The following is a 14,648-nucleotide window of genomic DNA, read 5'->3' as shown; positions in this document are numbered from 1 at the left end:
CAAAATTGCCCCATCATATTGACACAGTCATAACTGCCCCATTATATTGCCCCCATCAAAACTGCCCCCATCAAAGCTGCCCCCATCAAAACTGCCCCATCAAAACTGCCCCCCATCAAAACTGCCCCATCAAAACTGCCCCCATCAAAACTGCCCCCATCAGAATTGCTCCATCAAAACTGCCCCATCATATTGCCACCATCAAAACTGTCCCATCAAAACTGCCCCATCATATTGACACCATCAAAACTGCCCCATCAAAACTGCCCCATCATATTCCTCTATTATAAATCAGTACATGGTGAGTCTGTCCCCTCCCCCAGGCTCTGTAATCAGAGCTGAGATGCTCCAGCCGCCTCACCCACCGCCCATCACTGTGTATAAGAAGATTTGGTAACCATGGCAACAAAAGCATTTAAAATGCAATTTCCTGAAATGATCACTAAACTTAAACAGCTTTTTCACAAAAACTGTGAAAGATATCAAACCAAAAAGATATAGCCAGATAGCTGAATATTTTGTGAACATTTTAAAGTTTGTTTGGCGTCTGTAGGTGAAAGTATGAAGGAGCTGAAACTTTTGGGAGCGGAAGAAGATTTTAAGGATTTGAAGCATGCTCTCATTCACTTCAATGTTAAAAAAGTGTTAAAAAGCTTAGTATTTTAAAATGTATAAATAGTAGAAAAAAAGATGAAGTCCCTTCATTAGCTGAAAGAGCTGAACATTTTAAAAGTTGAATGGTTTTAATAGCTGAAAGTATGCAGAAGTTACGCAGAGCCAAAAAACGTACGGAATAAAATTAATGAATAAAAAAACGAACTAGAAAATGCATTTCCTGGAGAAAATGTGTGGAAATGCTGAATAGCATCTCCCTATCTGCTAGCTGCCTGTCCCCTGAACACACTGTAAAAAACATCTCCTCACTATCTGCTAGCTGCCTGAGTGAGAGACCGTGTGAGAGAATCCTTCAAACAAGCCTTAATAAATCCACAACAGTACATGCTATGGAAACAGCGACTTCACCATTAGAGACACACAGCCTTTGTTAACATATCGGTATAAAATTTATGTTAATAAACTTAAAAATGTGGGCATGTCAGCGATTTAAAAAAGAAGTTGACTGTGCGTTTCTCTGGGAAATGTGAAGAATTTTATACATAAAAACTTCCCATCATATTACCCCATCAAAACGGCCCCCATCAAATCTGCCCCATCATATGGCCACCATCAAAACTGCCCCATCATATTGCCACCAAAACTGCCCCATCAAAATTGCCCTTATCAAACTGCCTTATCAAAACTGCCCCATCATTTTGCCACAGTCATAACTGGCCCATTATATTGCCCCCATCAAAACTGCTCCCATCAAAACTGCCCCATCAAAACTGCCCCCATCAAAACTGCCCCAACATATTGCCACCATCAAAACTGCCCCCAACAGAATTGCCCCATCAAAACTGCCCGATCATATTGACACCATCAAAACTGCCCCATCAGAATTGCCCCATCAAAATTGCCCCATCATATTCTTCTATTATAAATCAGTACATGGTGTCCCTTCCCCTGGGCTCTGTAATCAGAGCTGAGATGCTCCAGCCGCCTCACCCACCACCCATCACTGTGTATAAGAAGCTTTGGTAACCATGGCAACAAAAGCATTTAAAATGCAATTTGCTGAAATGATCACTAAACTTAAACAGCTTTTTCACAAAAACTGTGAAAGATATCAAACTAAAAATATATAGCCAGATAGCTGAATATTTTGTGAACATTTTAAAGTTTGTTTGGCGTCTGTAGGTGAAAATATGAAGGAGCTGAAACTTTTGGGAGCGGAAGAAGATTTTAAGGATTTGAAGCATGCTCTCATTCACTTCAATGTTAAAAAACTGTTAAAAAGCGTAATATTTTAAAAAGTATAAATAGTAGAAAAAAAAGTAGAAAAAGTCCCATCATCAGCTGAAAGAGACGAGCATTTTAATAGTTGAATGGTTTTAATAGCTAAAAGTATGCAGAAGTTATGCAGAGCCAAAAAACGTACGGAATAAAATTATATAATAAACTAGAAAATGCATTTCCTGGGGAAAATGCGTGGGAATGCTGAATAGTTGAATTGCTAAAACGGCCCCCATCAAAATTGCCCCTCAAAACTGCCCCATCATATTGCCACCATCAGAATTGCCCCATCAAAACTGCCCCATCATATTGCCACCATCAAAACTGCCCCATCATATTGCCACCATCAACACTGCCCCATCAGAATTGCCCCATCAAAACTGTCCCATCATATTGCCAACATCAAAACTGCCCCATCAAAATGACCCCCATCAAACTGCCCCATCATATTGCCACCTTTAAAACTGCTCCATCAAAATTGTCCCCATCAAAACTGCCCCATCATATTGCCACCATCAAAACTGCCCCATCAGAATTGCCCCATCAAAACTGCCCCATCATATTGCCACCATCAAAACTGCCCCATCATATTGCCCCATCAAAACTACATCATCAGAATTGCCCTATCAAAATTGTCCCCATCAAAACTGCCCCATCAAAACTGCCCCATCATATTCCTCTATTATAAAGCAGTACATGGTGTGTCTGTCCCCTCCCCCGGGCTCTCTAATCAGAGATGAGATGCTCCAGCCACCTCCCCCTTGTATATAACAGAAGCTTTGGTAACCATGGCAACAAAAGCAGCACAGTACACTGTGTTTAATAACTAAAATTTCCTGAAATGACCACTAAAAAAACTGCTTTTTCACAAAAACTATAAAAGATATCAAACTGAAAAGATATAGCCAGATAGCTGAATATTTTGTGAACATTTTAAAGTTTGTTTGGTGTCTGTAGGTGAAAGTATGAAGGAGCTGAAACTTTTGGGAGCGGAAGAAGATTTTAAGGATCTGAAGCATGCTCCCATTGACTTCAATGTTAAAAAAGTGTTAAAAGCGTAATATTTTAAAAAGTATAAATAGTAGAAAAAAAGTAGAAAAAGTCCCATCATCAGCTGAAAGAGACGAACATTTTAATAGTTGAATGGTTTTAGTAGCTAAAAGTATGCAGAAGTTACACAGAGCCAAAAAACGTACGGAATAAAATTAAATAATAAACTAGAAAATGCATTTCCTGGGGAAAATGCGTGGGAATGCTGAATAGCTGAATTGCTAAAACGGCCCCCATCAAAATTGCCCCCTCAAAATTGCCCCATCATATTGCCACCATCTTAATTGCCCCATCAAAACTGCCCCATCATATTGCCACCATCAAAACTGCCCCATCATATTGCCACCATCAAAACTGCCCCATCATATTGCCACCATCAAAACTGCCCCCATCATATTGCCATCAAAACTGCCCTATCAGAATTGCCCCATCAAAATTGTCCCCATCAAAACTGCCCATTAGAATTGCCCCATCAAAACTGCCCCATCATATTGCCCCATCAAAACTGCCCCATCAGAATTGCCCCATCAAAACTGCCCCATCATATTGCCACCATCAAAACTGCCCCATCAGATTTGCCCCATCAAAACTGCCCCATCATATTGCCACCATTAAAACTACCCCCATCATAATTGCCCCATCAAAACTACCTCATCAGAATTGCCCTATCAAAATTGTCCCCATCAAAACTGCCCCATCATATTGCCACCATCAAAACTGCCCCATCAAAACGGCCCATCAAAATTGTCCCCATCAAAACTGCCCCATCATATTGCCACCATCAAAACTGCCCCATCAGAATTGCCCCATCAAAACTGTCCCATCATATTGCCACCATCAAAACTGCCCCATCAAAATGACCCCCATCAAAACTGCCCCCATCAAAACTGCCCCATCATATTGCCACCTTTAAAACTGCTCCATTAAAATTGTCCCCATCAAAACTGCCCCATCATATTGCCACCATCAAAACTGCCCCATCAGAATTGCCCCATCAAAAATGCCCCATCATATTGCCACCATCAAAACTGCCCCATCATAATTGCCCCATCAAAACTGCCCCATCATAATTGCCCCATCAAAACTGCCCCATCATATTGCCACCATCAAAACTGCCCCATCATATTGCCACCATCAAAACTGCCCCCATCATATTGCCATCAAAACTGCCCCATCAGAATTGCCCCATCAAAATTGTCCCCATCAAAACTGCCCCATCAGAATTGCCCCATCAAAACTGCCCCTTCATATTGCCACCATCAAAACTGCCCCATCAGAATTGCCCCATCAAAACTGCCCCATCATATTGCCACCATCAAAACTGCCCCATCATATTGCCACCATCAAAACTACCCCCATCATAATTGCCCCATCAAAACTACCTCATCAGAATTGCCCTATCAAAATTGTCCCCATCAAAACTGCCCCATCATATTGCCACCATCAAAACTGCCCCATCAAAACGGCCCATCAAAATTGTCCCCATCAAAACTGCCCCATCATATTGCCACCATCAAAACTGCCCCATCAGAATTGCCCCATCAAAACTGTCCCATCATATTGCCACCATCAAAACTGCCCCATCAAAATGACCCCCATCAAAACTGCCCCCATCAAAACTGCCCCATCATATTGCCACCTTTAAAACTGCTCCATTAAAATTGTCCCCATCAAAACTGCCCCATCATATTGCCACCATCAAAACTGCCCCATCATAATTGCCCCATCAAAACTGCCCCATCATATTGCCACCATCAAAACTGCCCCATCATAATTGCCCCATCAAAACTACCTCATCAGAATTGCCCTATCAAAATTGCCCCCATCAAAACTGCCCCATCATATTGCCACCATCAAAACTGCCCCATCAAAACTGCCCCATCATATTCCTCTATTATAAAGCAGTACATGGTGTGTCTGTCCCCTCCCCCGGGCTCTGTAATCAGAGATGAGATGCTCCAGCCACCTCCCCCCTGTATATAACAGAAGCTTTGGTAACCATGGCAACAAAAGCAGCACAGTACACTGTGTTTAATAGCTAAAATTTCCTGAAATGACCACTAAAAAAACTGCTTTTTCACAAAAACTATAAAAGATATCAAACTGAAAAGATATAGCCAGATAGCTGAATATTTTGTGAACATTTTAAAGTTTGTTTGGTGTCTGTAGGTGAAAGTGTGAAGGAGCTGAAACTTTTGGGAGCGGAAGAAGGTTTTAAGGATCTGAAGCATGCTCCCATTGACTTCAATGTTAAAAAAGTGTTAAAAGCGTAATATTTTAAAAAGTATAAATAGTAAAAAAAAAAGTTGAAAAAGTCCCATCATCAGCTGAAAGAGACGAACATTTTAATAGTTGAATGGTTTTAGTAGCTAAAAGTATGCAGAAGTTACGCAGAGCCAAAAAACGTACGGAATAAAATTAAATAATAAATTAGAAAATGCATTTCCTGGGGAAAATGCGTGGGAATGCTGAATAGCTGAATTGCTAAAATGGCCCCCATCAAAATTGCCCCCTCAAAACTGCCCCATCATATTGCCACCATCAGAATTGCCCCATCAAAACTGCCCCATCATATTGCCACCATCAAAACTGCCCCATCATATTGCCACCATCAAAACTGCCCCCATCATATTGCCATCAAAACTGCCCCATCAGAATTGCCCCATCAAAATTGTCCCCATCAAAACTGCCCCATCAGAATTGCCCCATCAAAACTGCCCCATCATATTGCCACCATCGAAACTGCCCCATCAGAATTGCCCCATCAAAACTGCCCCATCATATTGCCACCATCAAAACTACCCCCATCAAAACTGCCCCCATCAAAACTGTCCCATCATATTGCCATGTTTAAAACTGCTCCATTAAAATTGTCCCCATCGGGGGCGTGGCTTGGATGGCTTCTGGATCGGACGTGTCTCTCTGAAGCTTCCGGCCAGGCCTGCCTGCATACCGCTAAAAATAGCACAACGTCTCCAGCATCATGAGCAAACCTCACAAGGCTAAAGAAGCAGACCTCAGGGGTCATGCTACAAGGTCTTCCTCAGCTCCCCCACCTCTTATAACAGAGTATTTCGGGCACAGAGCTCCGACGGGTCAGCACGAGGCCAAGATGGAGCTGACGCTGGCTCCAGCATCATACATTATATACATATCATGCGGCTCTCTCCTCTCCTCCACCGCGGATCTCTCCAGAGCACAGGACGGACAGGTACCCTTCTGAGGGGGATCTGTTGGTCGATCGCCCCCCAGCTCCTCTAGCTATCATCCTCACTGGGCCCCCTGCTCTGTCTGGGGAACATGTGCTGGGAAGCCTGTCACAGACGTCCCCCCCGCCTCGTGGACCCACAGCCATAGGCACCTACCGGTCAGATGTCTCCCTCCTGGGAACTCTCAGCCCCGGATTGGGATCCACGCTCCCTCCCACAAAGGCCCCAGACCTCCAGAGACAGACTCCCCTCTATATCCCCACAGCACAGGGATTCCTACCAGACCTCGGTGCCATCTTCCACCTCACAGCACACAGGTCATCGGGGGGCTCATTCACTTGCTGGTCATCAATCTGGTGCAAACGCAGCCGCAGTCGCTGCTCCCCCGCTTACTCCCCAGAGGGGCTATCTTCCACCAGCCACCCATTCAATCATGACTCAGGACTTTTATGCCCATGCTACAGTAGATTCTGAACCTGAACCTGAAGAGTGCACATCATGGAGGGATTATGTCAGCTGCATGCCCACAAAACAGGACTTTCGCTTACTTATACAAGAAGTGCGTGACACATGCAGATCTGAAATCAATATGCTTCGCACTGATCTACACCAGCTAACTACCAAAGTCACGTCTTTGGAGGAAGAAGTATGCAACACAAAGCTAGAAATCTCACAAATATATGACCGCCTGACTTCCCAAGCCTCGGTTCTTAGAGACTTTCAACGCCACCTTGAAGACCTTGATAACAGAGGCAGGAGCAACAACATCAGGGTTCGTGGCCTCCCAGAAGCTACTCAGGATGAGGATTTGCAAGTGTGGCTGCAAGCTATCTTCAATAACATATTGGGTCGCCCAGAAAACCAGCGAGTTAAAATGGACCATGCCCATCACGCACTCCGCCCAAGAGGACCGGGACCCAGACCACGAGATGTAATATGCAGAGTTCATAACTACACCCTGAAAGAGGACATAATGAGGAAGGCACGCAACATGCACACCATTGATTTTGATGGTGCTTCCATACAGCTCTTCCCGGACTTGTCCTGGATCACCCTCCAGCAGCGGCGCTCCCTGCAACCACTCCTCACCACCCTGAAGGAACATGACTTTCGCTATCATTGGGGCTTTCTTTTCAGTCTCAGAGCTAAGAAAGACGGGAGGTCCAATACCCTACGGTACCCCGAGGACCTCCATTCTTTCTGTAAAGAGCTGGATATCCCGGTCCCGCCTACCCCTGGTTGGGATCCCCTCCCAGCCCCTCCACCTCGCCCAAAACCTTGGATTCAAGTGAATGGGAGAAAACGCCCGAGACCGCATTCTGCCGGACCCCCTCATCCTCATACCAGAGATAACTCTTAGTTTTCCCCTCTTTTGCTTTTTTTTTGAGACACCTACTTACACTGCTGTGCAATTATATGGGTCTCCTTTTCTGACGACCCCCTTTTTTTGAGCTTCAGGACTTACCCTGCTGGTTCCCTTACTTACCATATTTATCGGCATATAACAAGCACAGGTGTATAACACGCACATTAATTTTAAGAGGGAAGTTTCAGGAAAAAAAACTTAAATTTTAAATAAGGAACTTTGAAACAAAATAAGGGTCAGTGCCCATCTGCAGTCTCACCATTACCATCAATACAGCCTGATCAATGCCCATCTGCAGCCTCACAAGTGCCATCAATGCAACCTCATCAGTCCACATCAATGCAGCAGCCTCACCATTGCCATCAATGCAGCAGCCTCACCATTGCCATCAATGCAGCAGCCTCACCATTGCCATCAGTACAGCCTGATCAATGCCCATCTGCAGCCTAGGGGGGACAGGGAGGGGGGTGGGATGAGCGCAGACAGATTATATACAGTGAGAATCTCCTATTATAGACAGAACACTGGTCCAATGGTGGCCCAGGAGAAGGGACTTCCTATTACAGAGGCAGCCAAGTAAACAAGAGATTCTCACTGTATTTAATATGACAGCGCTCGTCCCGCCCCTCCCTGTCCCCTCCAAGGCAGCTAAAATTGAAGTATTGGTGTATGACACGCATGTGCTATTTGCACCCGAGTTTTAGGGTGAAAAAGTGAGTGTTATACGCCAATAAATACAGTACTTAAAAAATTTTTTGACTAAGTTATACTTACCAAGCATTCAGGTTCATGGTTTTGATGTGCAACCCATTAAGATTATGCCTATCTGATAGTATTTAACTTTCTTGATTTGCAGAAGGTACACCCTGTTCCTCTTTTATCCCTACCATCTACCCCTCCCATCCTCTCCTTCCCCTTCCTCTCCCCCCCCCACCATCCCTCTCCCACCATACCTCTCCCACCATACCTCTCCCATTCCCTCCTATTCCTCTTCCCCTTCCCTTCCCCTCCCCTGTACCAGGGTAAAGTATTATAGCTAGAGGGACGTCCTCACCCCTCCTGGGTTACTATGTGGAGCACCAGGATGGATGACATGCTTCTATTCTTGATGTTGGCTCACTAAACTATGGTTGTCTATTGAGCAAGTTATAACTTCAGTTGCCTCTAAATGAGGTCTCAGTTCTGGCTAAAAGACATATTAAGCTACCATTTGATAAATACAGGTTTCTTTTTTGTTTTATATTGTTGTGCCGCAAATTTAATTACACGCAGGCAGGCCTGGGAGCAGGGCGCACCCATCCTGGGTTTATCCTACCCTCCCTCAGGAGATCTTCGAATGGCTCCCTATTCGACCCCCTTCGGTGGGTTTTTTCCCCCTCCTCTGTAGTGGAGGGCCCTTTGGAGATCTCCAACCCACCACCTTTTTTAGGTGGGTTAAATAGTACATAGTTACCATTTAATTTTGTACTAAACTCTGTTTTTTTTTGTCATCTTCCTCTCTCAAATTTTTTCTACTACTAGAACTTCTCTCCCTCTCTTTCTTGTTCACTACCATCCCACGGACATTCCCTGCCTCTGGAGCCCGGACTTCACCCATGGAATTGAGATTCCCCGATATGTACCTCCTAGATGGACCCCGTTGCCTCACCTCCTAAGTATCAAGGTTTCGTTCTACTGGCTGGGTAAGCTACTACCTTTCCTCCCTACCCATCCACCATGATTGACTTTATATCCTTAAATGTGAAAGGCCTCAACTCTAATACTAAACGTAGCTTAGCACTACGGGAATTCAAGCGATCCAAAGCCGACATAATTTTCATTCAGGAGACGCATCTCACTAAAACTGACAACATGGCATTTGCATCCAAACATTATTCCCAAATATATCTAGCCTCCAACCCACGTAAACGGCTGGGGTCGCAATTCTTTTCAAACAGGGTTCGCCTTTCCAGTTACAATCCATGTTCTCTGACCCTTCAGAGCACTATCTTATTCTACGGGGTACCTGGAAAGGTGCCAACCTTACTCTATGCAACATTTATTCCCCGAACACTAATCAAAACTCCTTCTTATCAAAAGTGTATAAGAGACTGTTTGCATCCCCCCACCAATATCTAGTCATTGTAGGAGACTTCAATTTGACTTACTCCCCATGCCTGGATAGACACTCTCTAGGGCGAGGACAGACCCCCAAGGCCCTCGATAGAAAATCCACTCTTTTCCGCTAACTGACTAGGAAATATGCCCTGTTTGATCCTTGGCAAACCAACTATCCGTCGGCTAAACAATTCACATTCTATTCCCATCCGCATAAATCCCATTCATGGTTGGACTACTTCTTCGTAAATGCTCCAACCTTGAGAGCTTGTACAGGCTCAGACATTCAGGCTATCTCTTGGTCGGACCATGCCCTGATCAAACATCTCCCTTTCACTCTCCCCGGGAACTTTTCGCACTTGTCATTGGCGCCTGAATGACTTTCTGCTCAAACATGGCCCCTCCAAGGTGGAACTGGAACAAACCCTGAAACTATACTTTGCAGAAAACCACTCTTCTGAGGTTTCCACTTCCTCCTTGGCCAATGCATCTCACTCTCTACTACGCTTAAAAGAAACGCTAACACGACTCGCCGGGCTCTATTGGATAAACTTAAGCTTCTAGAGGCATGATTGCTGTCTACCCCTTCCCTACACACCCTTAGAGAAATTGTAAATGTTAGGGCAGGATTGAAAGATGTGAAACTAGGTAAGATTGAAAAAGCACTACTGCGATTATGACACACCTACTATGACAAGGCTAATAAGCCACATACGCTACTAGCGAGACAACTACGTGAACGAGTGGCAACCGCTTCAACTTCTCACCTTAAGGATGAGAGAGGCATTCTTCAATCCCACCCCTAGCGGACTATGACCTACCCCAGCTCTCCCCTTCCGCCCTAGCAACCCTAAACGCATCCATCACAGAGGAGGAAGTCACGGACATGATTAAAACCTTGCCAAATAATAAAGCTCTGGGACCTGACGGGCTCCCATACCACTACTACAAAACCTTTTTACCGCACCTACTCCCCCATATGACAACCTTGTTTAATTCATTCCTGTCTGATACGCTTGTCCCGAGGGACATGCAAACCTCATATCTCACGTTGATTCCCAAACCAGGAAAAGACCACACTCTCCCATCCAATTACAGACCTATAGCACTCCTCAACACAGACTTGAAAATCTTCATGAAACTACTGGCAAATAGACTAAACAATTTTATGCTGTCGCTGATACATAAGGACCAAGTGGGATTTATCCCTCTCCGTCAGGCAGGAGATAACACCCGAAGGGTCATTGACCTTGTGGAGGTTGCCAACAGGACCAAATTAGAGGCACTGTTGCTCAGTCTCGACGCGGAAAAAGCCTTTGATAGGCTGAGCTGGCCCTTCCTGTTTGCAACCCTCCACAGAGCAGGAATTGAGGGTCCTTTTCTCAGAGCCATTTCCCACCTATATTCATCCCCCTCGGCAATGGTTCCGCACTCAATTCGCTTCATCCTCCACCTTTCCAATATCAAATGGAACCCATCAGGGCTGCCCACTATCCCCCCTCCTTTATGCCCTATGCATTGAACCCCTAGCGGCCCTTATCAGAGAGAATCCAAACATCCATGGCATTCCAGTCGGAACCAGAGACTTTAAGATTTCCCTATATGCTGACGACGTCCTCCTTACCCTGACTCAACCTTGTGTATCCCTTCCAAACCTCCACTCAGAGCTGGACAGATATAGTGCCCTCTCAGGGTATAAAATTAATAACTCTAAAACTGAGGCCCTCCCCCTTAATATGCCTCAACAGACATTAGCAAATCTCTCGCAAATGTTTAACTATTCCTGGAAAACCTCCTCCCTAAAATACCTGGGGGTCCACCTTACTCCTGCATACGACACTCTCTATAAGGCCAACTTCCCTCAGTTATACACCTCTATCAGAACTTCATTGGCCAAATGGAAATCCTTGAAGTTGTCTCTTTTTGGTCGCTTAGCGACCCTGAAAATGACAATTTTACCCCAGCTCTTATACCTCTTTGAGATGCTCCCCATACCCATACCATCCCCACACCTTAAGAGGCTCCAGGGCGACCTGATAAACTTCTTCTGGAACTATAAGAGGCACCGGATTGCTAGGTCCGTTTTGTATGCTCCCCGCAGCCAGGGTGGCCTGGCATTCCCTAACATTGCCAAATATTATCTGGCTGCCCAACTACGCCCTGTAGCCTCTTGGTGTACCCTACACGCTTTTAACCACTAGACGCAGATTGAGAAGTTGTGGTTAGCCCCTGTCCATCTGAACTCCATGCTATGGAGCTCTGATGTGCCTTCCGATAGCTTACAATTACTGGGACCAATGTCTCTCTTACGCCTGTTGTGGCGACGAGCTAAATCGACATATTCGCTAACCACCTCCTCTTCACCAGTTACGTCCTTTCTATTTACACCTAATATTCCAGACAGTCTAACCTCACAGATGTCACACTTCTGGATGGAGAAGGCCCTATTTCGATATGGCCAGCTGATAGACCCCAGAACCCGACTGCTGAGATCTTTCCAAGATCTGCAAAATGACTTTGACATTCTTAAACAGGCTTTTTTTTAGCTACCTGCAAATATGACATTATGCTCATTCCCTGGTGCCCAATTTTCCTTGTCAAAAGAAGTTTATTGAGTATACAATGTTATAAAGATACATAAAGTAAGTTTACAAGGATCTATAAAGTAAGCTCATTGTTTTACAGTAGGGTTTATATAGGTAAATATCATGATATTTCAAATATTAAACATTGGGTTCACGTAAACCTAAATTAAAGCTATATATCATTTCCTTAGTTACTTTTGTAGGTATTTAAATGATTTATACCTATTGTTTACAAGTAGAGTGTATATACAGTAGGTGACCGCGATATTGTGTCAATCTCGCCGCACTTCTCGGCGAGATTTGACACCTACGAGCCCCGTCGCAGGGGCCAGCGCCGAGATGGCTCACTCATCGGGAAAGGAAAACGTTGTTTTCCTCCCGCGATGAGTGACAGGCAGCGCTGACAGCTGTCTAGTATGAATCCTGAGGCGGGAACACCGCGCCAAATTTTAAATGAAAAAACCGGCGTGGGTTCCCCCCTCGGAGGCATACCAGGCCCTTAGGTCTGGCATGGATTGTAAGGGGAACCCCCTATGCCGAAAAATCGGCGTGGGGGTCCCCCCCAAATCCATACCAGACCCTTATCCGAGCACGCAGCCCGGCCGGCCAGGAAAGGGGGTGGGGACGAGCGAGCGCCCCCCCCCTCCTGAGCCGTACCAGGCCGCATGCCCTCAACATGAGGGGGTGGGTGCCTTGGGGGAGGGGGGCGCCCTGCGGCCCCCCCACCCCAAAGCACCTTGTCCCCATGTTGATGAGGACAAGGGCCTCTTCCCGACAACCCTGGCCGTTGGTTGTCGGGGTCTGCGGGCGGGGGCTTATCGGAATCCGGGAGCCCCCCTTAATAAGGGGGCCCCCAGATCCCGGCCCGCCCCCTTACGACGTCATGGTCCCAGCATGCGCAGGGACTCTGGCGTCATAAGGGGGCGTGGCCCCAGAGTCCCTGCGCATGCTGGGACCATGACGTCGTAAGGGGGCGGGGTTACCGCCTATATAAATGGCTCCGCAGCTCGCACACAGCATTCGAGCCGGAGAGAGCGTCGTGTCAACATCGGGGAAGAAGAAAAGAAGAGAAGAAGCGGAGAGACAGCGGCGGCGAGACAGCGGCGGCGAGACAGCGGCAGCAGACCGGGCCCCTCGCTGGCAATAGAGCTGGAAGAAGATAGCGGCGGGGCCCGGGAGAAGAGGCCGAACACCGGGAGAAGTCGGAAGAAGACCCCCCGAAGTCGGAAGAAGACCCCGGAGCTGACTAATAAATTACTCTTAAAACCTGTGTGGTGTGTTTTTTTTATATTGACACTTTTGCCTAGGTGAATGGGTAGGGGTACCATGTACCCCATACTCATTCACACAGGGTGGGGGGCCGGGATCTGGGGGCCCCCTTATTAAGGGGGGCTCCCGGATTCCGATAAGCCCCCCGCCCGCAGACCCCGACAACCAACGGCCAGGGTTGTCGGGAAGAGGCCCTTGTCCTCATCAACATGGGGACAAGGTGCTTTGGGGTGGGGGGGCCGCAGGGCGCCCCCCTCCCCCAAGGCACCCACCCCCCCATGTTGAGGGCATGCGGCATGGTACGGCTCAGGAGGGGGGGGGCGCTCGCTCGTCCCCACCCCCTTTCCTGGCCGGCCGGGCTGCGTGCTCGGATAAGGGTCTGGTATGGATTTGGGGGGGACCCCCACGCCGATTTTTCGGCATAGGGGGTTCCCCTTACAATCCATGCCAGACCTAAGGGCCTGGTATGCCTCCGAGGGGGGAACCCACGCCGGTTTTTTCATTTAAAATTTGGCGCGGTGTTCCCGCCTCAGGATTCATACTAGACAGCTGTCAGCGCTGCCTGTCACTCATCGCGGGAGGAAAACAACGTTTTCCTTTCCCGATGAGCGAGCCAGCGCGACATTCACAGTACCCTGTCGCCGAGAACCAGCGCGATGGTATCGCGCTGGAAACACAATCTCGCGGTCAGGTACTGTAGGTCAAATAAATTCTGATAATGAGCTTTAATCATAAGGTGGAGAAAAGGAAAGAGAAAGAAGAAAAAGGGCTGAAAGGTAGAGGTATGGTCCAATAGGTTGTCCCACTCGTCAGTTTATTATTCTTTTTAGTTCTCTTTGAAGCCTTAGAATGGGTGTCTCTGTAAGTCATTTAATCTGTTACCATGGCAACAGGACAGAGTCATTGAAGTTTGACAGGAACTGTTGTTTTATCCAAGGATGCCAAAGTTTTTCAAATTTTGGAATTTGATTTTGATCGATGGCTACCATCTTAGCATGGGATATTGTATTATTCATTCTGTGAATTGTTTCTGCTAGTACCAATGTAGGAGATTTCCATGCCTTGGCCACTGTTTGTTTTGCAGCCGTTATTAGTTGGATCATAAGTTTGAATTGAGAGAGTGTTAACCATTCCGGTTTTAGATTAAGTAAAGTTAAATATGGATCTGGTTGTATTATT

This window comes from Aquarana catesbeiana, linkage group LG11, assembly GCF_042186555.1.
Source record: "Aquarana catesbeiana isolate 2022-GZ linkage group LG11, ASM4218655v1, whole genome shotgun sequence".
NCBI lineage: Eukaryota > Metazoa > Chordata > Amphibia > Anura > Ranidae > Aquarana > Aquarana catesbeiana.
Note: the sequence above shows the minus strand (reverse complement) of the source record.